General features: G+C 39.1%; 1 long non-coding RNA gene across 1 annotated transcript; it reads left to right on the forward strand.

Annotated features, from left to right (window-relative positions):
* The first annotated feature begins 70 nt into the window (after positions 1–70).
* On the forward strand, positions 71–24,982 carry LOC120323865. Its single transcript, XR_005564773.1, has 3 exons — positions 71–158; positions 8,860–8,969; positions 24,588–24,982. It is a non-coding gene; the product is annotated as an uncharacterized LOC120323865 (long non-coding RNA).
* Positions 24,983–27,094: the final 2,112 nt, after the last annotated feature.

Here is a 27,094-nt window from a genome sequence, read left to right on the forward strand (position 1 = left end):
CGGTGCCGGCGCCGGCGGGCCCTGACTGGGAGGTTCCGGGTTCGAGTCCCGGCTGGCCCGGTTCGGGTCCTGCAGACCGCACGCTCCCGGTCCGCCCCGCGTGATTGCCTTGGGGGTGCCGGGAAGGGAACTGTGCCAGCTTAAAACTTTGGCTTAAGGTATGGGAGCCTGGGGCTGTCCGTGTAGGAGAGCAGCTGCTGACGGGCGTTTCTGTACAGAATGAAGATTAAAAAAAAAAGTAATTTAAAAGAACAACTCCTTGGAACTCCTTCATCCTTAAACGCTTCCACCTGTGCTAACAGTGAAGCTAGAAAACCTCCCCGAGGAGCAGTTTTAAGTAACTCGTGCAATAATGTCGCAGAAGGAGCTCTGGACTCGTGGTTTCCAGCGTTTCTCTCCAGCGCCAGCTTTTCATAAAACCTTGCGTAGGCAGACGAGGGGCATGTAATCGGGAGTTAAATACGGTCAGCCCTGTGGCGAGGCTGTGTGTCGCACACCCCGCCAGACGCAAAGCCACTGGCGCCGTCCCAGCGAGGAGGGTTCTCCTGGCTGCCGTCTCAGGGATGTAATAGGCTGAAATCCAACACCAGGTGTTAAAGATTTTGCTGTCGGGCATCAAAGAGTAGAGAGTCCGTCCATCTGCCAACTTCATAGAAAATGCTGCAGTATTATTTCGAAATAATTTACTGAACTCTGGCTACAGCATGTCAGTGGGTATGCTAGAGCCACAAGTATCCTGATCAAGCTCCACAAGATGTGATTGAACCTTATACTGCACCAAAATTTTGCCTCATAACATGAGAAAGATAGCTTAGGCATAAAAAAATCCAGACATGCACAAAACTATAACTTATAATTTGCCTTTTATACATGTTTACAGCAATATACATATCTTGTTCTAGAATCTTTTGCCTCTGTGAAACACAATTGAGCGAGTAAGGAAAATATCACAAAATTTCACCTCTCTTAGAGGCATTTCAATTCTTCTCAAGTAAGCCTTTTTCCATAGTAAAAGCCTACTTCAACATTTGTTGAAGTTGGAACTTAGAGAAAGTGGCAATGTAGGGCTGTTGTTCACTGTAGCACCCAGTAAGGTCTGCATGATTTAGTGAGCAAAAACTCCAGCCTGAGGAACCACTCATTATGCAGTCATTGTGTTTCATTAAGGCCTGTTATGAGATTTGCTGAGATTAGTTTCCAGAAAAGCATAATGGAAGGGCTGCACTTGCTGATGGATTTTAGTAAGCAAGAAGAAGTGTGTGGTTTTAGAAATACACATTTTCATAATGATTTGGTTGCATTTATCTATGATGGGGTCTTCGGTTGCAGTTAGGGTTAAATTTGGGGTAAAAAGGAGCTGTATTTTGTGAGGTGTGCAAGAGCACTGGCCTCAGAGCTTGTACCAGCACTATTCCTTTTTTTGAGTGCTAAACTGAACCTGATATCCAGCTGCAATCACATATTGGTGACTAATGGCTATACCAAAGCAAGGCATATTTTTTTCCCTTGCCACAACTGGCTTTTCTTCAAGGTCACAGCTGAGGGAGTATTTTGTAATAAAACAAAGTATTCTTGGGCAAAGGGGAGTAGGGTTGTTACTGTACAGGAGACACAGTAGCATTTGTAGTCATGAAGTATGGCAAGATGTGTGATCGCAGGACTTCCTCTACACATATCTGGTGTTTTAAGAGGCTATATAGCTAAGAGTGAGGGAAAAGCTCCTCCAAAGACCAGCTTTAGATCACCAAAACCAAATGAACTCTATCAACCCTTCTAACTCTGAAAACCAGTCTCCAAATTTACTTTTTTTTTTTTTTGGTGATTGAAATAGGGTCACAAGAAAGTAGAACTACTGTTCTGAAATGCTTTTGAAATGCTTTTCAACTTTTAACTTTTCAAAAAGGCTTTGTTGAAAAGTTTTATATTTTTCTGGTACACATTAGAAAAAGAGCACAAGTTTCATGTCTCAGACCCAATAATTTATTAATCAAAATGGAGGGATGACATATGATTCTATCATTCTGTTCATGTTAATTTGTATTACACACTGCTGGTGAAAAATGTGATGAATCTTTCTGCATAAAATTGTTTTTTAAGTACATGACTACCATCGCTGCATAAAATATAGCCTTTAAATATGTGTTTAGCTTTCAGTCTTACATCTTTGGGAAAATACAGACATTTGAAAATTGAAGGAATCTGCAATGGGTACTCAAACCAGTCTTTGTGATGCAAACATCTACTGCTACTTTGTAATTAGATGGATAAAAAGCAAAGGAGATCAAATGGTATCAGCCTGATTACTAGTATAAAAAGATAATTGTAGATAGTTAGAGAGCAATGAAATGACAATAATTACCCTATTCCCACACTGATAAAACCTCCCATTGAAACTTCCTGATTTTGAATTGTATTTAAGAAATACCATCCATCTTTCGTGTTGGATTCTAGTGTACCATAGAATGTACAATTATTTTCACAGAGAGAAGGAGATTTTTCTATGCCTTTATGACCACATGTGTTCGTCTTCTGCTCTAGCCAAGCAAATGCCACAGCAGTGATTGAAGCCAGGAAAAGTATGATTATCTGTGCAGACTGAGAATTAGTTTTGAAACTGTTACTGTGCTTTTTTGAAGGAAACAGGGAGAAGGGAGGCAGGAGGTTGAACTGATTTAAGGGCATTAACACATTCAATGGCAAAAGGTAATCTCTTTTTTCTTTGAAACAGTTTCTCAGGAATTCAAAGTTCAAAGTAAACATCATCTAGTTTATATGAAACAATAATGAATTTCTAGTGTTTTCTGTGGTTCTACAGGTTACTGAAACACCTTTTTAATGTTTTCTGTTTTCCCCCTGTATCTATCGTGATTACATGATGGAAATCCAAATGCTTTATAATAACTTAAGTGTGGATACTGGAGTGATTACTGTTTAACTCTACCAGATTAACTGTTTGCTGTGTGAAGACAAGATCTATCTCCTCTCATTTGTAGTGCTAGATGCTGCTCTGGCCTCTAGGTATATCTGGGCCTTGTACAATGTAGTCTCATGGTCTCTTTTCTGCTCCATGGCTCCATGTATCTCAAAGAGAACCATTTAGTGTCTGGAGGCAAAGAACCAGGGAGAAGGCACTAAGCTACACCTTTTGGGGCTCTACATTCAAAGAACTGTCACATTATGACTACCAGATTGTGCAGTGGGGCTGTTGTAATTGTGTGGTCCAGGACCATTCTTTTCTCATCATATGAACTGATACAGTAAATATAGCTGATTGACAGGTCACCCATCTCAAGTCTCACATTGAATTTTTTGTTCCACTGCGTTAGGAATCATTTTTCAGAATACCACTGCTTCATACACAATTGAAATTCTTATTTTAGGCCAAAAATGATGGCTAAAGACAGTGCATATGGGCAATGTGACTGTGTAGTTCCACATATTTTGGAAATGACCGGCAGTCTTTTCTTGTGATAATGCTGATAGTAGAGAAACTTATCCTGTGAATGTTAAATACCTCAGTGTTAAAGGGCTCTATCTTCTACCTCAAATCCGACTCTTCCCTTGTAAAAATACTCTTCTGACTAACTTGTGTGTTATATAATGGATAGTGCATATATCAACTATATATCCTTTTTCAGAAAAAAACCTCATGTGAATTGGAATTACTATTGAGAGATTGAAAATAGTCTGGAATCTAGTATTTGCTGTGTCTGAAAATATATTCTCCCTTTTTTTTTCCCCCCCACAAGTCTATTAGTTTATAGCTTTACAGACACAAGACAGTGTTGATGAGCCTATAAGTGCAATAGGCCTAGTGAATGTGTTTGTGTATACTTAAAAGTTTTTCTCAGGGCATTGGAATTTTTTTCACTCAATTAAGTGTTTTGACATCAGTCAGTCAGTCAGTCAGTCAGTCAGTCAGTCTGTCAGTCTTTTCCCCATCATTAACAACCTCTTCTGAGAAAAGTTATGAAAGGATTTTTCATGAATTGCAAGGATGGTTTTTCTGCCAAAATGACTTATCACCATGTTAGATGAAGATTTTCAGCTACATGAGAAAAAATGTTTCTCTTACAGGTAACTATACATTAACCTGTTTTTCAAGCTTCTATCTCTTTTCCAGTGTGGTACCAAAATGGGTCTGTCAACAATTTTGCCAAAAAGCACTTGGAATATTTTTGTGGTAATGCTTCTTTTCCCCTGTTAAGCTGTAGAGAACAGGTGAAACCTCTGCTCATAAGATATCAAAAGATAATGTCCCTAGAGATCTTTCAGTGGCAGGGTGCACATGTACGACATGTTTATAATGACGTATTCAGCTGCAGGGGCAGTAGAACACCACTGTGCTCTGGAGTATTGAATAACTGTAAAAGGCACAGCATCAGCTTCTTTCAAGACTAACATTAGGGCTGCCCACAAATCTGCTATTGAAAATCATTCCTGAAGATGAACGATGGTTTTGGGTTTGTAATTGCTTCTTCGAGCAGCATACAGGGTTTTAAAGAAAGGTAAAATTGTGTTTCATATGGGAGTCTATAGAAAACAGTTGGCAGCAATTACACTGTTCTTTTTGAAAACAGGGAAAAGGTTTTCCAAGCTTAATTGTATAACGATCTATTCCTGAGGAAAAGCAATCTTTATAAATAACAATTCTGATGTTTATTGCTGTCCTTAAAAAATCTGCTCACTGAACTTGCTTTTACCACTTTTAAGAGGTTCTTTACCCAGTGGAATACCAGGCAGGTTATTTAGATGAAGTTTCCATTAAAAAGCACAGATCCGTTTAGCAAAGGAAGTGCAGGAAAACTCTGAAATGATTGATGTGAAACAGACATTCATCCTTCATCTAAGAGCAGCCCATTTACGTGAGTGATTGTATAACAGTCATAATGTTTTAGAATCTCTTCAGCATCATATGGCAGGATCAACAGGTTGGCCGTTGGCAGATGTACACATATATATTTGCATTTCATTTCAAATGCTTTCAGCTCCTTTGCCTCTAGCCATCTCTCCCTCTCTCCCCATTCTCTGGCAAGTCTTGCACTCCCTGTGTTTGCCTGCTCCGCATCATCACGGGCTGAAGGACACTGTCCTCTGAGCTGATTTCTTCCTGAGACGTGAGTCAGCAAGCAAGGTAGCTGACGACATTGCCGGGATGTGCCGCGCAGAGATGTGCCTCTGCAGTGACGCCGCCTTTACTCACACAGGAGTCAGCAAAGATTTTTACATCACCTCCACACCAGGTGGCAACACATCCTGCTGCTTTGCTTGTGATCTGGATGTAAAGACACAAATGCTTATAATACGCAGCATTGTGCAGAATTCAGTCAGTACAGAATGGAAAAATCAGCTTGAGGTGTTGAATGTGTTCATATCCTGTCCACTGGTTTCCCTCCTGACTTTCTGGCTCCTATATTCAACTTTAAAGGAACTTTCCTTTTTTTTTAATGACTACTGAAAAGTATCCAATCATCTTGGGATGTTCCACAAGAGGTGTTGTGATATTCAGCACAACATTTATAGGACAGCTCTCTAGACATGTCCCAGGAGTCATTGTGTAAGGAAGACATATGAGGCAGGAGCTTGAGGTTGCACTGCTTAGGATGTGTAGATCCAGTTATCTAAAAGCCACCATCAGTTGTCCCACTGTGCTCACCAGGATGAGAAAAGTGCCAAAGGTCGCTTTAGTGCCTTTAGTTTGGTCCCTCTCCCTTGGATCACAACCTAGAATATGATCAAGTGTTTTTGATAACTTTTAGAGCTGTAGAATTTTCTAGAATTTGGGGCTTAATGGAAACTTTTTGACCGTTACAGGATAAGACTCAGTATTGATATATGTTCTTGATGACTTTTAGAATCATAAAGAGAGTAGCAATATTCTGGCTCTCTACCCCTTTCTTAAAAAAAATAATCAGATGAAGTGTTTCTGAAATATGTATTGTTATTATATTTATGTCATATTATATTAAGGTTGACAAAGACTGATGCAATGCCATTAACTAAAAGAAAGAAAATAATTTAATGAGATGGTCTAGATAGTGTAAGAGCATGCACGAAAACTACCCTTTAAGATTTAGAGAATATTGTTGGCATTAATTTTAAAATGCAAAGTATTATACATTATGACAGTTTTTTCTTTCAAATTTTCTGGTACCTAATTAATAAAAAACTTCTCTCTGCTAATAAAGAAAGATTCACACTCTTTGAAGGGTTAGCACCTCCAGTTTAGACTGTAATAAAAACTTTGGTCTTCTAAACAAGTGTTTGGAAAAGCTGCCTGTCTGTGTATGTCTGTGACATTCAGGCTGAAATGTTTTGTGTGGTATTCATGCTGCTAACTTAAGGCCTTTTTATTGCAGACATCTTCTGGGCTATTCATTGTGGATTCCCCTTATAGTTGCTTAAGGGACATCAGAGGTAGCCTCATCTGGAAAGTCTTTTAGTCTTTTATACTCTTAGCAGAAAAACAAGTGCCTGCAGGGTTCAGTTGATCTCATACGTTTCTAAAAGGTCAGATGAATCATACCACAAAAGTACTTATCTCTGTCTTGTGACCATAAAGTCTAGACAACTAGTTCAGATATCTACATTTCAGACATTTGCATTTGCTCAGATGATTCCTATCTTTTGAATTTAATTGTATTTCAAATGGAAGTACAGACTCTCAGAGAATTTGATTATTAAACCCCAGAATTTTTCAGTTGGCACCCTAATTCTGCAAGCCTGGCTTGAATATTGATCTGAGTAATTCTAATCCATTTTTGGAGTAAGGGGACACAACTCCCACTGTATCAGGTGAGAGACAAATCTGGTAGGGCCTGTTTCATTTCAGAGCACTGTGTTAGCGTAATAAAAACATAGCAAAAGCAGGGTAAGGGAGGAGTTTTTGTTAAAGGCTTACCTGTCTTATTTTTTAAGATTTGTACAACAAATGTAAAAAGCAAAACATAGCTGTAGTTAAATAAAAGTTTTTGAAGTATTTAAAATGCAGATAAGTAAACTGACAAATGAGACATTTATGGAAGACAGTATTACGAAAGAGGATGGGAAGATAAAGTGTATATGAAAGAAATGATATAGACAAAATTAAATTCTTGAATGTGAACTGAAATTAAGGGAATAAAAGTGCTTATGGAAATTTTTGCAGCTTTAAATGAAAGGAGAAAGAGAGGAAGGAATATGAAGGCATGTGTGTGTAGATAAGTGACAGCATTTTAGGCAGAATGTCAAAAGCTTTGACATTGGAGTGAAGCCAAACAGAACCAGTGACAGTGAAATGTGTGTATGGGACTACTTTAGAATTAATTGATTAATCAGCAAAATCAGAGGCTACTGTTCTGGAAATCCCCAAGAATAACTGCCTTTTAATTACTAATTTTTGGAATTCATAAGTTACCATGTAGCAAAGTGTTCTTAGTTCAAGGAGACTAGCAATGCAGGGTAAAATAAACACCGCCTAGCACTCAAAGACCATCTCTGACTATCTTTACAAGAAGACTGAGACAGAGATTGAAGATTGAGGTGGCAAATGTAGCTAAATACAATGTTATCTATAGTGTGTTGTGATGATGAAAACATCCCTGACTACTCAACATAATATGGTGAATTTTGAGCTGCCCAACCTTACTCAGGAATGAGCTCTTTTGTTTACAACAGATTTTATAAAAACATGAATTTGGTGCCTAACGATTGCTATCTCTTCCTCTTAAAAATGCTGTAGTTGAACTGGAAAAAAATCAAAGACAGGTAAAAAGGATGATCTAAACTATGATGTGGTTAGAACAGGAATAATAACTAGGTAAACCAGAGTTCTTTACCCAAGAGAAAAAACTGTTCTATGGAAATGTTAAAGCGGGTTAAAAAACCCCAACTGGAAAGAAGGTGGTGCATTAGGGATTTCTTGTTTAGTCTCACTTCCAATAAAAAGGATGGAAACATCAGTTGATGCTAACAGAAACCTCATTCAAAGGAAGCAAGAATAGTTGGTTATTCATCTTGGCTTAGCATCTGTAATATCTTTTGCGAGAAGCTCCACAAATTCACTCTACAAAGTTTACATGCCTTCAAAAGAGTAGATAATTTAATGGAAGGAACATCCATCAATACCTATTGAACATAAAGACCTTGTCTCTGATTGAGGAGTTGTAGGTGTTACAAGTTTTTGGGGGTTAGGTCATCTGGGAGAAGTTCCACTACGTGCCATATTGTTCCCTTTTTACTTTGAGTGCTCTTTTGGAGACAGAGTACTAAGCTTGATGAACCACTAGCCTTTGTTCAGACCTAGAATCACCCTTATGTTAGAAACAATGCTGATCTAAAATAAAAATAGATTTAATTGATAGCATTAAAATAGACTTGCAACAAAAGTATGTAATTTATATTGAGATTTTTTCAAGTAAACATATGAAATTTATCAGATTTCATTAAGGTAGAGTGATTTCTTTTTATTGCATGCATGAACTACAGTTTTCCTTACTATTGTTTCAGGAGTGTGCTTAAGAAGACTGAAAATGTTTGAATATGTCAGTCCTGTAGCAAAAACAGTGAAGATTATAAATAGGACAATAAGTGGTGAAGAGACATATTATCTTTAACTCTGCTTTCTAATTTTCTTCCTCAGACTTACCTAGTTTGCTTCTCTTTTCAGTTTAATTCACTAAACCAAATGTTTAATTTTCTATCTCCCACTTGCTTTAGGTTAGTAAGTGAAGTTGTGCCAAACCCAAGAACATTGACTTCCTGGTTTACATTGTTATCAGTGTGTTTCTTTTCCATTTACGGGAGAGTGTATTTGCCTTGTAGTACCTACTCTGTGGTAAGTGCTGCAATCACTCACATTTTCCTGCTTCCCTTCTCCAGGACTGCAGATCATAATTTTCCAGCATGTTATGTGAATACAGATGGATCTTCTATTTGTGGGAAAGAACTGCACAGTAATAAGAAATTTGATCTGGAAGAAGAAAATGAAGGTAAACAACTGTTTGCTGGTGTTGTGATGATGTATGTGAGGCTTGAGAGGGAAAAGGCACCTTTTAATGTAATTTTCATTTTAACAGAATTATTGAATGTGGCAGCATAAAAGTAGTTAACATTTCCTGCCCTACAGTCTTGTATCTGGTTTGATGCAGAAAGTCAGAACCAATTTATGGAAATTGGCATTAAAATGAAGGTGAACTGCTTATATTCAATTACATAGATATATTAATATGAAGACAGTAATTTAGAACATCTTTAAAGATACTGAATTCTTTTACCATCAAGTTCATACTCACTAAAGTCTATGTGAGAATTTCTTTTTGCAGTACTTGGAAACATACCACCCATCTCTAGGTGGGTATTACGGTTCTCCAAGCTTTCTCTTCCATTACATAATCAAACAATACTCAAAGTTATATTGAAAAAGAGTTTTCAGCGGGCAACCTGCAAAAATAGCATACCAAGAGATTTTTTCAAAGTGTGCATAGACATCAGTGACTGAAAGATTGTAGTTGGAAACAGACCTTTAAAGAATGCCTCAAATGGATGAGCTACTGTGTTGCAATAGAGAAACTGGGAATCTGGAATTACTTCAAGTAGCGTATCTGACCTGTAGAATATTGGTATGTGTTAGTGCTTGTCTCTTTCGAGTGTATAGGTTGATTTTGATAGATGGTAGTTAGGGGCAGGAGGAAAAAGTGGAGAAGGAGATGCAGCAGAGAAAACCTTAAAACTTATAGCGCTCTCAGTCTGGACAAAGACAGAAGCTAATGCAGCGCAACCAAGCATCCTTTCTCTCAGGAGAAAAAAAAAAAAGAATGTGCTCCATGCTAATTTAGAAAACATTAATTTAGATGGTATTGTAAAATTTGGGATGAGATTCTGCTTGCATAAATTTAGTTATACAGCTCAGAGTTACGTCTGAGCTAGAAGTCAAAATGTGTGATTTATTTTGTCCTAAAGTGAAATCTAAAACCTATTATGGGATACAGGTGACATCTAAAGCTAAGTGAGAAGTTTTCCATTCTTTGTTGAGGTAAGGGTGCCCTTAATGTGCTGTGGTGTAGGAAGAGGAAGATGAGTGTGGAGAAAAGAAGTTTCTTTTTCAGATTCAAATTCAGGAGATTCGTGATCTTGTTTTCATGGAATGTTAGGTTGGGAGATTAATCAATATAGCTTCTTTGGCTTAATAGAATCACAGTAGTGTGTATTGACTCTTCAAAGAAAGAGACTGGTTGTAAAGAAGTATAAAAGCAGTATGGAAATTTGTGAGGAGGAGGGAGAGATTTTGGACTCGAAACAGCAATACTCAGAATTTCATTTGACACAGTGAGAAATTGCTCTGCTGGAATCAAAACCTCCGTCTAAGGAAGGAGCATCCTCCCTGTTGGATGCTGTGAGGTGTCTGCATCCAGTTAGTGAACTGTCAATACAGACTGCAACAACACATACCCACACTTGTGATGGGCATATATGAAATCATGGGTTCTTTCACAGTGGTGTGAGATTTAGCAGGTTGTAAGGAGCTGCACAGATTCACAGAAAGCTAGAGCACCCACACCTCTAGCAGGAGATGTGTAAGGAAGGGAACCAGCACTCCCAGATGAGATGTGTGTGCTTGTAACTAACTACTCATGGTCCTGTGAAAAAGATTTGCATGTATAATTGTGTTTATGTGTCTGTGATTAGAGCTTTTTGGGTGGGTTTTTGTAGGAGGTAATTTTTGTTTGTGTATATTATAAGCATTTCATATGCATCTAATATTGCGGTTTATTAACATTTTGTTTGCATCTAATATTGTGGTTTACTTGTAATGCTGAGTCTTAAATATAGAGATCACTGATTGCTGGTTAATTACATGCTGTTAATTGCTTCAATTTTGATTTTCCGTCTGATGATGTATCACCTTTAGCCAGGGATCTCTGAGCTTGGTATACTGTGACTGCTCTAAGCATGGCTGCGTGAAGTACAGCACCATGGAAGAGAAAGAATAGGGGTTTTTTTGCTGTTGCATAGTAGCAAAGCTAATAGCTTGGTGATAAGTAAGTTTTTGATTCATGGTGACATCTTGCCAGTCTCTGAAATGCCTACCATTGAAACTTCAAAAATTTTGTCTGTAGATGCAATGAAAAGATCAAATAAGCATCAGTTTTGTTATCAGTTAACTTACAGTAGTTCTTGAGGGATAGAGGAGGATCCTTCTAAAACTAGGAGCTTGATTAAGAAACATAATTCAAGAAGGACAAGTCATAGTTCCTGCATTATGACTTGAAAGAAAAGGGAAGTAGAGTAGGTATTACTGGTGGAAATTAATAATGCACCAAGAACATTTCCTGTGAGGCATTATGCAAAGTGCTGCAGTCCAGTTTTATGGTGAACAGATTCTTCAAAGACAAAGTCTTGATTAAAACCTTGGAAATAGATAATTGAGTAATAGTTGAAATCAATTTTCATTTAGTTAGATGACATAGTTAAGATATGTTTCACTATTTCTAACCATTTCTAGAGTTTGCAGCAAGTTCATAGGCTTTAGATTTTGATCTTGAAGAGCTTTGTGAAGTTATGTGTACAGTAAGCAGAGACTGTGATCTATGTTGACTTTTAACCTACTTTCAGGAAATAAGGCACTGTCTTAGCCATAATTGTGAAGCACCGTTGTGCAATCCTTAAATAGTTAAAATCTTAAATTTTTAGCCATTAAGACACTATTTGCAAGACTGCATCTTACTTTTCTTCTTCATGTTGCTTCATGCTGCAGTTTTATCATTTCTGGTTTTAGTTCTTCAAAGATACTGGTATGTCTTGAACATTTTTTTTTACTTCTAGAAGGAACAATTGAAATACAATATTAAGTAAATTACATAAAGACTCTAACTAGGTGGCCTTGGCAACCCTTAAGGAAACTCATATTGTTATGAAAAAATAGTATTTTCTTCTCTTTTTTTAATTCTGATTACTCAGATGTAGCATTGCATCAGTGCAGAACAGTTAAGTGTTATGATCACTGATAATATATGGCAAGAATACATCACATCTAGAAACTATCAGAGTCCTTTTTGAATTTCTGTGTGCTGAATGCAGATGGGACATCAGGCTGTCAGCTCTGTAACTCACTTTATTCCTGGTACCTAAGGGACAATTTTAAATATTAAAGTGTTTATATGTTATTATGTATTTCATCAGAGATGGAGGGTTTGGTCAGCCCTTCAAGGATACAGACTCTACAATTTACATCGTAACTACATCTGTTTAGACAGGCATCATTCTCTTTTTTTTTCTTTACAGAAAACGAGGATTTCCTGAGATACTTCTGCCTATCCTTGCCAATATTTGATAAAGAGAAGGATCTAATGTTCCTAAGAAAATAATTGGCACTAAGGAGTTCTGTTTGTTCCTTGATCTTGTAATATGTTTGTGAAGCATTTTAAACTCTAGATAGAAAACATACTAATGTGTGCAGCAAAGTGTCTCTACTTGTTAGATAATCATTATTCCTAACAAGTAATCAGATCCAACATACTTTTTCATCTGTTGTCTTTTTATTTACTCCTTCTACATTCGGATCATGAACACCTTTCAATGAGACCAGCAGCTAAACGGAATGAGAAATGGTAAATTTGAAAGAACAGCTTAGGGAAGCCAAGCAAATAAATAACTGACTCTGCTTATGGCTGGGAAACTTACAAGATGTATTGATTCTTAGTGTTTTTGAGAGGCATTAACTGTTCATTTCTTTTTTAACCACACATAGAAGCCTTTATTTCTAAAGCCTTATTGTGGATCCAGGGCTATAATTTGTTTAACTAAGTAGTTGATTTATTGCTATAGTACATTTTCCAAAAGCTAATTTTTTTTTCTTTCTCCTAATATCTGGTGGTATCTTACCTAACAGAGCAGTGCTTAAGTAGTTAATTTCATATTTGGAAAACCTTTCTGTAGTGCCAGACCATCTCCAGAATATTCTGATACAACTTCTCCTCATAGACAATACTAATGTGATGGTATTTTTGTAGGTTTTTTTTTTTCTTGAGGTTACATGGATTTTAGCATTCATATAGAGTGAAAACTCCATTTATCCTTTTATCTGATCTCACTTATCTTTCCATTACACAATGTTGATTATTAGGAACTATTCAAATTTGGTCATGGGTGTTTCAATTACGTTGTGTTGCAAATTTAGCACTTTTAGAGCGTGTCATGCTCCTCCCCTGTCTGCGTAACTTGATAGGACTGTAAAGTCTCCTTTGGATTTCATAATGTTCAGACAAATACAGATCATCTGAGTGTGTAGTCTGCTTTTGTTGTCTTCTTTCCCAAAGTAATTTATATGTAAGCTCCTGAAAATGTGGTACTGAGAGGAATAATGCTTGGAGTTTTTAGCTTTTATTTTCTTTGATAGCCTCTGTAATTACTTGTTTGTTTACCAGTTCATTTCACATAATCTTGCATACCAACTGACTTAAATTTTTGGGACCAGTTTTGTGATACAGTAGTTCTCTAGGTACTTTGGGGTTATTTTTAGAGAAAGGCAACTTTTCCTGGGGAGATATGTGAAATTTCAGAACAAACTTTTCCAGCAAACTTGTACCATATTTGGAAATGAATGAAGAAAGGAAGTGATGGTGACAACAAGAAAAGATTCAGTAAAACAAATACAGGCCTGTTCAAGAGGGAGTTTTGAGTTAGCCTTGCCTTCCTACAAATGAGAGGTCTTAATCATGGTTTGATATTCAAATACTATTTAAAAATGAAGTAGCTAAATATCATTCATCAGTACTGTTGCTGGGCTTAAAGAAAATAAGAAATTGAAATCTAGAGAATCGGAATCTTACAGTTTTCAAATCAGTTGTTAATTTTGCACATTCCCATTTGTATGTGCTGACTATAAGATAAACAAGAAAGAATTTGATAGAAAGGTCTTCCATTGAGGGTAGGACTTCATGCTGATTTTCCTCAAATGTTCTGAGTACTCATGTTCTTTCAAAACCAGTAGAAGCTGCAAGTGTTCACTACATGTGGAGCTGAACAGTACAGGTGAACTTGCTAGTCAGCTAGTATTATTGAACAGCTGGAAATGTTTACTAGCCACAAGCCTTTCCTTTTCTTCACTCGCATGGTATAGACACTCTAGATAGTCTTAAACTCTTACATGAAGGAACTATAACTTTCAGAGCTTGGCCAGTAACATTCTTAGGGATCCTAATGCTTTTCTACAGAAGTAAAGGTAGCTAGCCCAGATTCAGCCTAAAAATTTCCTTAGTTCCTTTTAGCTTCTCTGATAGTGACCCAGATCTCTGCTGATATAAATACCTACAGTGAAGCATCTGGCTCTGAGAACAGCCAGAAACATACATCTGACTGTGACAACATACAGCAACTGACTATGACAAGATTCAGATTTGGGATTATTTTTATTTTTAGAATGATGTCATTGCTAGGTATTTTTAATTGTTTCAGTCTAATACCTGAACAAGAGAATGATGAAAAAAGGTGCTCTGGTTGTAACTTTTCTTTCTGTCAATAGAATATTTTTACTCAACTGAGCCTTTTATAGTTCTCCTATAAGAGTAAATGAAAAAAAAAATTCATGGGCAGGATGGGTTCACTGGCCTTCAGGCAGCCATCCTAGGAGAAGGACAACTCTAATCCCAAACCTGGGCAGATGGAGCTCACTTAGCCCTGTAAGGCCATCCATCTAAGAGAAGGACACTCTAATTAAACCTACGTCCTAAGGACCTTGCTGTCAGCATCCACCTTGCTCGGCCCTGGCAGATGAACCTTAGGATTAAAGGGTGAGTCCAGTTCTGCGCATGCTGTGTCTCACCTAAAAAATCCATTGCGCAGGCTTGAGGGTGATATCCACATTTGTAAAGCTCTGTAGCGACAGACGAGGGACAAAACGGCACATGAAAGGTGCACTGGAAGCTGCAGACCCAACCCTGCATGCAGGTGGTTCAGGACGTTGGTTGCCTGAGACTGACCCTGCTCTTTGGGCAGCATCCTGAATGACCAAGCAGCCTTTTTCAAGGAGAGCACTGCTTGCTCCACTCGGAGAGGGGCCTAGAAAAGGTGGCCTAACCAAAGTTCATCTCCCCTTTACCTGGTTGGTTAACCATGGCCAATGGGCATCTTCTGATGCGGTCAAACAAAGTCTAAGAAACAAAGACATACACTTGCCTTCGAAGTGTACCCAAATTGACACTCATGCTGGAACATCAGAACCATGCTTGATACTGTGGACAGTGGTCGTCCTGAGCACGGTTCTGCCCTAATTGCCCACAAACTGTCACGTCTCAACATCGACATAGCTGCTCTCAGTGAAGTTCATCTCCACGAGGAAGGCAGCCTTAGAGAACATGGTGCCAGTTACACACTCTTTTGTTCAGGTAAACCCAGAACCAAAAGACATCTTTCAAGAGTTGGCTTTATGATTAAAAACTCTATTGTCCCTAAACTTGAAAATCTGCCGACAGGTCATTCTGACTGCATTATCTCCTTACGCCTTCCACTACACAACAAGCAACACGTTGCCCTCTTTAGTATATATGCCCCAACTCTCCAAGCTGACCCTGCCGAAAAAGATAAATTTTTTATTGACCTGCACTGCCTTACCTAAAAGATTCCCACAGATGATAAGATCATTATCCTTGGTGATTTCAATGCCAAAGTAGGAAAGACTTTGAAGCCTGGAAAGGAGTTTTAGGCAAGCATGGTGTTGGAAACTGCAACGATAATGGTCGCCTTCTGCTAGAATTCTGTGTGGAGCAACAGCTCACCATCACTAATACTATCTTTTCAGCAAAAAAATAGTCTGAAGACAACCTGGATGCATCCTAGATCTAAGCATTGGCACCTCATTGATTATGTCCTGGTGTGACAGAGAGATGTTCGTGATGTCCACCATACCTGCGTGATGCCTAGTGCAGAATGCCAAACAGACCATCGGCTTGTGCGCTATAAACTTAACTTCAATCTTAAGTTCAAACCTAAAAGGGGCAGTATCCCAAGGAGGAGACTCCAGGTTAACAATCTTCAAACAGCCACAGTGAGAGACAGATTCCAGGCAAATCTTCAAACTAAGCTCGAAAATCATTCTATAGATCCCTCTCCTGAAACACTTTGGCAACATATTAAAAATAGCATCCTGCAGTCCTCTGAAGAATCCTTAGGGTTCTCCTTCAAGAAGAACAAGGGCTGGTTTGATGAAAACAATCAAGAGATCCAGGAATTGCTGAGGAAGAAGAGAACTGCTCACCAAGCACACCTTGCTCAGCCATCTTGTCATGTAAGAAAAGCAGTCTTTCGTCTTGCGTGCAGCAAGCTCCAACAGAAACTCCGTGCCATCCAGAACAAGTGGTGGATCAATCTAACTGAAAAAACTCAATTATGCGCAGATACGGGTAATTACAGAGGATTCTATGAGGCCTTGAAAACGGCATATGGGCCTACATACCAGGTCCAAAGCCCTCTACTCAGTGCAGATGGTCAAAGGCTTCTGACATTCTGAATCGATGGTCTGAACACTTTCAGACTCTTTTCAGTACTGACTGTGTAGTTCAAGACTCAGAAATTCAGTACATTTCACAACAACCGGTGAAGAATGAATTGGGTATTGCTCCTACTATGGGAGAAAATCTTAAGGCCATACAGCAGTGAAAACTGGCAAGGCAGCTGGGGTTGGTGGAATTCCACCTGAAATCTGGAAGCATGGGATCCAAGCACTCCATGCTAAATTTCACGTGTTTGTGGTGCGCTGTTGGGAACTAGGCAAACTACCATCAGACCTTCGTAATGCAGTCATCATCACCTTGTATAAGAAGAAAGGAGGTAAATCAGACTGTTCAAATTACTGTGGTATTACTCTGCTCTCCATTGCTGGCAAAATCCTTGCAAGAATACTTTTGAACAGACTAATACCCGCTATAGCAGAAGGAATTCTACCTGAAAGTGGTTTCAGAGCCAATAGGAGTATCACAGACATGGTATTTGTTCTCAGACAACTGCAGGAGAAGTGTCGGGAACAGAACAAAGGTCTCTATGTAACCTTTGCTGACCTCACCAAGGCTTTTGATACTGTGAGCAGAAAAGGTCTGTGGCAGATTTTGGAATGTTTAGGTTGTCCCCCCCAAGTTCCTTAAAATGTTCATGTTACTTCATGAGGATCAGCGTGGCCAAATCAAATATGGCAATGCACTTTCTGAGCCCTTTCTAATAATGAATTGTGTAAAACAAGGCTGCATTCTTGCACCAACCCTATTCACAATCTTTTTCAGCATGATGCTCCGAAGGGCCACGGCAGACCTCAATAATGAAGATGGTATCTATATTCGATATTGTACTGATGGAAGCCTATTTAACCTGAAGCAACTGAAGGCCCACACTAAGACCTTAAACCATCTTGTCCGGGAGATGCTCTATGCTGATGACGCCACCCTCATCGCCCACACAGAAGTAGCTCTGCAGCGTTTAGCATCCTGCTTTGCAGTGGCTGCTGAGCTTTTTGGACTGGAAGTCAGCTTAAAGAGGACACAAGTTCTCTATCAACCTGCACCTCAGGAAGTCTTCCTTCATCCCCATATTACCATTAGTTAATCAGAGCTCAGATCAGTCCAGCAGTTTAATTACCTGGGTAGCCTCATCTCCTCAGATGGTAAGATTGACGGAGAGATAGACAACAGGTTAACAAAGGCATACAGTGCTTTCAGAAAACTCCATAAAAGAGTTTGGTGAAATAAACACCTGAAGAAAAGTACAAAGATCAGTGTTGACAGAGCCATAGTGCTGTCTACTCTCTTTATATGGATGTGAATCATGGGTCATTACCATCACCACCTGCGTCTCCTAGAACGCTTCCATCAACAATCCTCCGTACAATCCTAAACATCCACTGGTCAGATTATGTGACCAATACATCTGTTCTAGAACAAGCAGGAGTCACAAGTATTGAGGCCATGTTGCTGAGAACTCAGCTGCGATGGGCAGGACACGTCTCCAGGATGAAGGACCACCGCCTCCCTAAGATCCTGCTCTATGGTGAACTTGCCACCGGCTGCCGCAAGAGAGGAGCCCCGAAGAGAAGATACAAGGACTCCCTGAAACAACATCTCAGCCTTGGCCATATTGATCACCATAACTGGTCTACTCTGGCCTCCAGTCGGGAGGTCTGGAGACACACCATCTATAACGCTGCTGATGCCTTTGAGAACGCACGCAGGGTCACTCTCGAGGGGAAAAGACAACGAAGAAAGAATCATATCCTGCCGATACCATCCAAGGAGTCTTTCTGCTGTACCTTTTTCAACCGAACTTGTCTGTCTCGTATTGGCCTTTTTAGCCACCAGCGTGCTTGAAGTAAATATGGGTAGAGCCCTTCCCAAATCTTCATTCACGAAGCCTAGCCATGAAATGAAAAAATAATTTCAGCTATTTGGGCTTCCAAAGAAATGCAGTTTTCTTACATAAAGACATATTTTGCTGAAGAGATGTTTTTGATGGAAAACATTCCTATTTTCTAATAGGAACATCTGCATTTTGGAAGGTAGAAAGGAGGAAAAAATCAGAAAATGCTGTAAAATCCATCCAATTTGAAAGCTCTGTAAAAAGATAATTTTTGAAACGTAGTATGTCCTGCTGTGTCATGAGTAGATGCAAACTTCTAATCATTGCTACAGGTAGTGTTCACATGATACAAAACTTGAGGAGGAAAACAAACCTGTGATGAGTCTATGAGAAATAAAAATATGGTTTTTATTACAAACAAAATAATAGGCGCATTGCAAAGTGGTAAGTTATCCAGTTCCCAATAAGGCTGGATGCCAGGGCCCCTTTTGTGGCTGGGATAAGAGAAATATGAAGTTCCCACAAATGAAAACCTTTTTGGGCCATTTGGCCAATTTTGAACGCAGGGGTTTTTTTCCCTTTCCTGGGCTAAGAACAAAGGAAGATCTATCATTTTTGAAAGGGGATGCCTTGCAGCCAATCGGAAGGAGAGGAAAGCTGCATTTTGGAGAAAAGAAACCTTTTTAGGCAGAAATGAATATATTAAACTGACTTGAAAGGGTGGAATTTTGTGGAACTATAAAATATGTGAAATTTAAACCCAAGGAGTCTTTTCTTCCTGGGAACTCAGTGTGAGATAAGACCCAGCACACTGAATAAATCCTTCCTTGTTGCTACAGTTCCTTTGTTTCATGAGTTTTTGCCATCTTTCTAAATTTGAAGGAGGAATTTTTTTCCCACAAGTCCTTACTGTTTGTTTCTTTATTTCTCCTGATAACCTGTCCAGCTCCTCCCTTGAACATGTTTCTATAGTGTGACTATTTGCAATTAGCTTTTGCTGCCAGTGCTTTCATGACATTTGTTATATTCACTGATACTGGGTTGATTCTACAATGAGCTCTCTTACCACTCCATTTAAATGTTTATTGAATGTTATCATCACATTCATGCCTAATCCTGTGGGCCCTCCCTTCTTGGATGCTGCAGGGAGCACCTTTTTTTTTCCTTGAAGTTGGATTTTAGACTACTCAGTACCCCTCATGAGCTACCCAGGATCTCACTGGACCTGACTCATTATTAATATTTTGAACAACTGCTCAAATAATGTTGGCAAACAAATAAGCAACGTCAGTTGCTACCCTTACTAATCAATATAAGAATCTCTTAAACTATCTAAATTTAGAGGATTTCTATACTAGTAGATTAAAACTTCTCCCAGGCACTGGGGCTAGCTGGCAGATAATACAGTATACGTACGTTAGTGAACTATCTTATCCTCCAAAACTAAGCTGGTTGTATATAAACTGCTTTTTAGCAGTAGTTCCAAAAATGCTCTGCCTACCAAGTTATGGTCATGTACCTCTTTGTAAGACGTACAGGACAAAATTGTTTTAGGGAATATTTTGAGAGTTTTTACAGAAACATATACTCTAGTGTTCAGGGATGTTTCTGGTTATTGTTTAGACATAATCTTCAGTAGAGTCTGAAAATCACAACATTTGGAACAAATAAAAGGGTACCAATTCCCTTGGGGAACTAGAGAGGCGATTGCATACCAGAAATCAGAAGAAAAATATTTCAATATTGAAATTTTGAATTCTGTATATGTTCTTTAACCTTAGATAAAAATTTGAGACGAGGGCTGATTCTTTGCAGGAAAACCTGAATTAATATCACAATCTGTGGGGCTTGTTGCAGACCTTATAAAGTACAGTTTTATAGCCAGTATATGGCTATGTGAGAATGGACAATAGTTCATAATTCATAGTCCTTTCTGTCTGTAAAGCTTAAATGCAGATTACTATGGGAAACTCACAGGAGGCAAAAGATGCATAAAACTGTGGAGCTGAACCCATGTAACTCCTAAAAGTTCTTTCAAGATATGACTTGAAAGCATTTGCCTAGCGCTTGCTTCCTGTGGCCCCTGAGACTGTTATGGCAGGAGCAGATTCTTCTTCAGCATTCAGTTTTGCACATACTTGCCTCCTTAGGCATTAATGAGCTCCAGATTCAGTAAAGGTGAACTGTGGGCTGTGTCCACGATGACCTGAGGCAGAGAGAAGTAGATGCAGATTCCTATTTTCCATGTTGCTGTGTTGGGCTATAAAAGCAGACCATCTCTTCAAAACTTGCTTCTCTCTCTCAAACTGATGAATGAAACCACCTGCAAATAAACCAAGTTGAAAGGACTAGGAGACAGTAACCACTATCCAGAAAAGCACAGCTAAAGGGGTGCCTTCTGACCTAGTATGGTATAACATATGAGGTGAGAAACTGAAATCAACTAAAATATAATCTAAACTTTTGGAGGTCTATACGTGAAAAATGGAAATTGAGTTAGAGGTTTTTAAAAGTAATGATATTGGCAAGCGCAGTAGCCTATTCCTTAACTTGATGAAAGTATTTCCAGATCTCACTTCCTAAGGTTTGAAGAATTTTTTACTCAGTAGATTTGAGAGGAGGCTTAAGAGCAGATATAAATATGCCAAGTACTGTGGTGCTTTTAGCCTCCATCAACATTTCTGACTGTGACCAAGGAACAATGCCATATTGTCTTGAACACAGGCCTGGAAGTGCAACCCCGTGTATTTTAAGTGTGTTTTTGCATATAATGAAATTAGGAAATGGAAGTTACATCATTTTCTGTCACAGTGCCTTTATTTAATAATTACTGTTACAGTGGAGCAAGACAGTCTATTTTTTTCTGGGATTGATAATTTTTCATCACCGTGGAAGAATGTTTTATCCTTGTTGATAGCATATTTAGCATAGTCCTTATCTGCATCTTAATGAAGTACAGGAGCATTTTGGTTTTAGGAGAAGGACTTTATTCTTACAATCAAGTGGTATTTGTATATGGAATCTTTTAGATGTGTTTAAATACATCTGATTTCTCACAATAACTGAAAAAATTCATACAGGCCCATATTGTGAGGCTTTTTCTTTAAGTAAATAGCATTCTATGTTCCAAAGAAACCTCTGGTTTAAGCAGACTCACCAGATAGATCATGAAAGTTCTCATCTTCAGTACCCGAATGAACACCATGATACATTGTTTTTGATGTTACTCCTGGCATGCAGAATTAATCGAGTCATCCCCTTAGTGGTTGAAATTCACAATTTACAGCAATTAGTGCATATGCTAATTTTAGTATCCCTTAATTTAATTTTAAGTGAAACACTGGGCTTATAGCCCTAGACTGAACCTTTTGTATAAAGGGCATTTTTAGAGAATGTGAAGATTTGGGCTTTGTCATCAAGGCTTTCAGATGTAAAAGATGATATATACTTACCTTGTATAAGCCGTGGGGTTTCTCTCAATTTTATGTTTTAAAAAAAGTTTTTTTGAACTGTGGTTCACTGAATTATACTTTTTCATCATTTCAAGCATGTGCATTTTCAAACCCATTCTTTATTCACTAACTTCACAGCAGTTTTGTGTGGGAGCCCAAACCCAGCTTTCAGCAAAAGAAAGCTCGGTTGACAAACATCTCGTGATTCAAGAAGTTTGGACTCTTCTCCTAAGACCTGTTAATGTGTAACCCAGAGATATAAACCTGGCTCCAAGAAGAATTAACAAAGGACTTTTTGAGATGATTGTTAAAACCATATCTAAACCCCTGTAATCCTTCTATCCCCCATGTAATCCTACTAGAAGAAAAATTAACTATTTGGAAACTGCAGTAAAAACTTGTGTAACTCCCCAATTAACATAGGTTGTCCCCTTCATTAACATGTCCAGCCCCAGATGCCTTTAAAATAGTGTCCTTGTGTTCAATAAACTATTCCAGTTCCCCCATACTGGAATCGTGTCTAGCTTTTATTTTTTCAGACCGCCGCTGCTTTGCTTTTAGTCTGATATATAGTCTGATATATAGTCTGATATAATAGAATTAAGATGTGAATGACATAATTTTTGCAGAAATCTGAAATATTTGTACCCCAGAGCCAGGGAGTGCTTTTCAGTGTTTGTGGTCTTTTGACCCTGGCTGGAGGGCCAGACACCCTCCAAAGCTGCTCTATCACTCCCCTTCTCATCTGGACAAGGGAGAGAAAATATGAAAAAAGTTCACGAGCTGAGATAAGGACTGGAGAGATCACTCACCGAATACTGTCGTTGGCAAAACAGATTTGAAATGGGGAAATTAACTGAATTTATTTCTAATCAAAATCAGATCTGGATAATGAGAAGTAAAATCTTAAAACCATTTTCCCCCACCCCTCCTTCCTTCCTGGGCTCTACCTCCTCCCCCACCAGTGGCACAGGGAGACAAGGAATGATGGTTATGGTCGTAAGTTGTTTCTGCCACTGCTCAGGGAGAACAGTCCTTGCCCTACTCCATGTAGGATTCCTCCCATAAGCTACAGTTCTCTGTGATCTGCTCTAACATGGGTCCCTTTCCACGGGGTGCAGTCCTTTAAAAACAGCCTGCTCCAGTGTGGGTCCCCCACAGGGACACAAGTCCTACCGGGGAACCTGCTCTAGCATGGGCTTCTCTCTCTGTCCCTGTCAGGAGCCTACTCCAGCACCAGCTTCCCACAGATTCATAGCCTTCTTTTGGGCATCCACTTGCTCTGGGTCTCTTTCATGGCCTGCCAGTAGATCTCTGCATCCCCATGGTCCTCCATGGGCTGCAGGAACACAGCTGCCTCACCATGGTCTGCACCACAAGGTGCAGCTCTGGCACCTGGAGCACCTCCTCCTCCTCCTGTTCCACTGACCTTGATGTCTGCTATTCCTCTCACACATTCTCCCTCCTCTCTTCTCTGGCCCAAATTACATCTATGCAATAACTTTTTTTCCTTCTTAAAAATGTTATCACCGAGGTGTTACTATCATCTCTGATTGTCTCAGCCTTGGCCAACCAGCAGATTTGTCCCAGAGCCAACTGACATTTGCTCTATTGGGCATGGGAGAAGCTTCTAGCAGCTTCTCACAGAAGCCACTCCTGTAGTCCCCCCACTACCAAAATCTGGCCTCACAAACCCAGGACAGTATCCATCAGAAATTTCAACCCAGGAAGTAGTTTCTAAGTTTTACATCTCCCCAGCTCTTTTGAATGGCTTAATTACTTGACATATGTCCTAGTTAGAACAGCTGGGACCAGTTCATCACTGTATGGGTGTAACCCAAAACTGTGTATTCTATAACCTTCCATGCCATTTCCCAGAAACTGTTATCAATAGACCATTTACACCATCTGCCCAGAGCAGCCTGACTCTTCAGGCTATAAACTGGGTGTTAAGAGGCCTGTGAGATAAGAGGATGCTCCTGTCCACACACCCATTGTGGAACTCCCCGCCCTGAGGGAGGTACTGGGCATTCCTGCCTGAACTGGAGGATATATAATCTTGAAGTCTTGGGACTTTTTTAACTACTCATGGGATCCAGAGGAAGACTGCAGACCACTACTCTCAACCAGACTGAAATCACCACTCTTGACCAGACTGCAACAGCATTCTCACCAACAGGTTTTTTCCCTCTCCTTTTACTTTGGACTCAGGGGGCCCAACGAACACCACTGTGTTCATGCCCCAGGTGCTGGGTTATACGTTTGGGTTTTGTGGGTTAAAACCAACTGTTTGTCTGTATAATCGTATTTATTGTATTATTTTATTAAATTGTTATTCTGACTTATAATCTCTCCTTTGAGTTGAGTTCATTTCCCCTGCTGGTTTACCTTTAAACCAACACAACGTAGTAGGTAGCATTTCCATTTTTCCTAGTTACTTGGATATCTTTCTAAGATTCGAACAAGAGTTGTGAGCTAAACTGAAATACCACTGGGAAAGCTTGGTGAACTGCCCTAAGCAAAAGCTCTGATGATAATAGTCCCTTCAGTCATGAAACCTGTCTTCTCTTTAGCACAGAATAAATACAAACCTTCTTCTCTTGGTATTAGTTATTGTGAAATTCAGGGCCTGGACACACAGAAGTGTTGATTTGACTGGATACATGGATCATAGAAGTCTAGGGTTAATTTGTGCCTTTAGTCACTTTAATATCTTATAATTGGGATTATTTAGATTTAAATTTATTGGTTCATTTTAATTGAAAAGCATACCAATAAAGATTTTTTTTTTCTCTGTGTCTGTCTTGTCTCTTTTATCAGGGCAATTTCAGCATTGTCCTCAAGGCCGCACTCAAAGGGGATGCAGGAAGCAGACTACAAATCATAGTTCAGTTTTGAACACCAAAGGAGATCCATGTGTTCAGACAGTCCAGTGGATTAACCCCCTGCCAGTCCAGGTCTGCATTTCCTCCCAGCTATTAATATTTCTCTCCCTAGGTGGGCTTCTGAAACCCTCCCTGAAAGCAGGCTAATGCTACGCGGGCTGTGGGGTGCTCTCAGACAAGGTCTGCAGAAGAAAAGGCTGTATCATGTCTGCACTCCCTAAGTCATTCTCTAAAGCTGCCACTTGGATATTCCAGAGATTGCCTGACAGAAAGATGAAAGGCCAAAAAAAGAACAAATGAACTTAAGATACCTATGTACTGACTACAGTTCCTTCCTCTTTCTTCCATTTTCCATAGGAAGAGAATGTCTTGGAGATTAGTGATATAACACATGGGGCCTCTGGGACATTATCAGTCTATCCGGGAAGGTCCTAGAGCTTTTTTCTCTTATCTTGTAAAGAAGTGCAGAACAGTAGATAGATAGGAAACCAAAACCAGTAGGCAGTCATCCCTGACGGAAGAGGAAGCTGCTGAAGAGATTACAAAACAAAAGCAGGCATAGTCACTGACTGCTGAGATAATTTATCCTGTATACTCAGCGTTTCCACCTTTGAAAATAAGAAAGTGCTGACATTTAAATTGTTGACATTAAATAAATGTTGAAGTAAAACTGGCAAAGAAACAGGTTCATGGCTACCTTTCCTCCTGTAGAGAAAGCTGAAATCTTTCAGTGGAGCCCTTCCTGAGATTCCAGCCCTAGGGATTTAGGATATTGTCATTTTGTTCATGGCCAAAGGTCACAAATAAATGTTTTTCAGGAAAACTATGCAGCTGTGACACCCCTGAGACACTACCTCAGAGAATGCAATCTTCTTTTGAAAAGTTAGGAGTACTGCAGTACTTTAAGGTCTTTTAATCAAATGCAGTTGACCATAACATGGTGCAGTACAGGACATCTCAAGGATTTTGATTGTGTGCAGTGATTTTGAGTATTGGACTTCTTCCTAAAAGAGAAGGAACTGCACTTGGTGACTTTACTGTTGCTAATTGCTCTTCACAGTGGAATGTTAAAATTTGATCTACAAGAATTATTTTTTTTTCTAAAAATATATGAAAATAAGAGTCATTATGCAAATAATGGAATAAAAAGAGACCTCTACTTAAATGTAGGAGGAAGTAGACTAAATAGCCATTGATCTTAGAAGCATCAATATATGCAAGAAGCTAGACAAACCACACAAGAAAGTAAATAATGGAGGATTAGGGAGTGGGAAAAAAAGAAATATGATATGGAAATGCAGTAACTTTATTGGTTTTTTGTATTATTTAAGAGAGCTTTTGGTTTTCTTTTCTACTGAATATACTGTATGTTGATAGCATTTTAATAAAGGATTTGTTCCTTTTTGGTTTTATGGAGAAAGAGAATATGATTTTCTGTGGTTAAATGGGGCTACTACAGGCCTATGCTTAAGAGATGGTATTGGTGTTCTGACCAATATGTGATGATGAATAAGACAGCAGCGCTCATCAGCTGGAGGAATCAGTAGAATTTTTGGCTGGGGTAAGACTTACCTTCAGTGTGTATATCTTTGACATCACCCCTCTAGAAAATGAATCTGACCCAGTTTGGGGAGTGTATTGAACCTTATACAGCTGTGATGACTGGTTAGAGTCCAAGTTCTGGTGTAACACTGTCTGTAATTTCTGTACTTCCACAGAAAAGATTCATGTGAGGTCATTGCAGTGGTAGAGGTCTGCTTTCCCCATCTCCCCAGGTACACACACGTAGCTAAGGACAAAAGGTATTAGGAGACTCATAATATGTGTATGGGTTTGCTGTGGAGACGTGACAGCTGGGCTTTATTAAATAAGTGACAATCTTCCTGTTCCTTTGGAGGACTAGGATTAGTCAGTTGATCCTCTAAAACCAATCAGCTCAGTTGATCCTATAAAACCAGTCAGCATTCCATTAGCTTTGAGTTTGACTGTGTGAAAGGGCTGTATGACCAAGCATTCTCCACTTTGGAGGACCTTGAGTCCACAACTCCTCATACCTAGCCTTTGTGTTGGATACTTGGAAGAGGGGGTTTTATGCCTCCTAAGTGATGTGCATCCTAGGCACCAGTTTGGCTTGTGGGGACAGAAGTGTGGGTATGGCAATGGGCTTCTTAAGGTCTTTACGTCTTTTGCTGATGCATGTAGCATTATATCAATACCTGTTTGTGATTGATTAGGGCTTGATATTTTCAACTAAGGGCCTTGATTAATATTTTTGTAGCTTATTATAAGATGATCATACATCCACATGTGTGTCCTATGTAGGCATGTGGCATTATGTGCGATGGAATTGTCGGTGGGGCAGTGATGATTAAGAAGCATAGGATCTTCCTTCCAAATTGTATGCTGCTGTTTATTATTTCTGGGACTGCAGTTCTCTTTTCT

This window comes from Pipra filicauda, unplaced genomic scaffold (assembly GCF_003945595.2).
Source record: "Pipra filicauda isolate LSUMZ 115617 unplaced genomic scaffold, ASM394559v2 scaffold35_size7292922_pilon, whole genome shotgun sequence".
In the NCBI taxonomy this organism is placed as follows: domain Eukaryota; kingdom Metazoa; phylum Chordata; class Aves; order Passeriformes; family Pipridae; genus Pipra; species Pipra filicauda.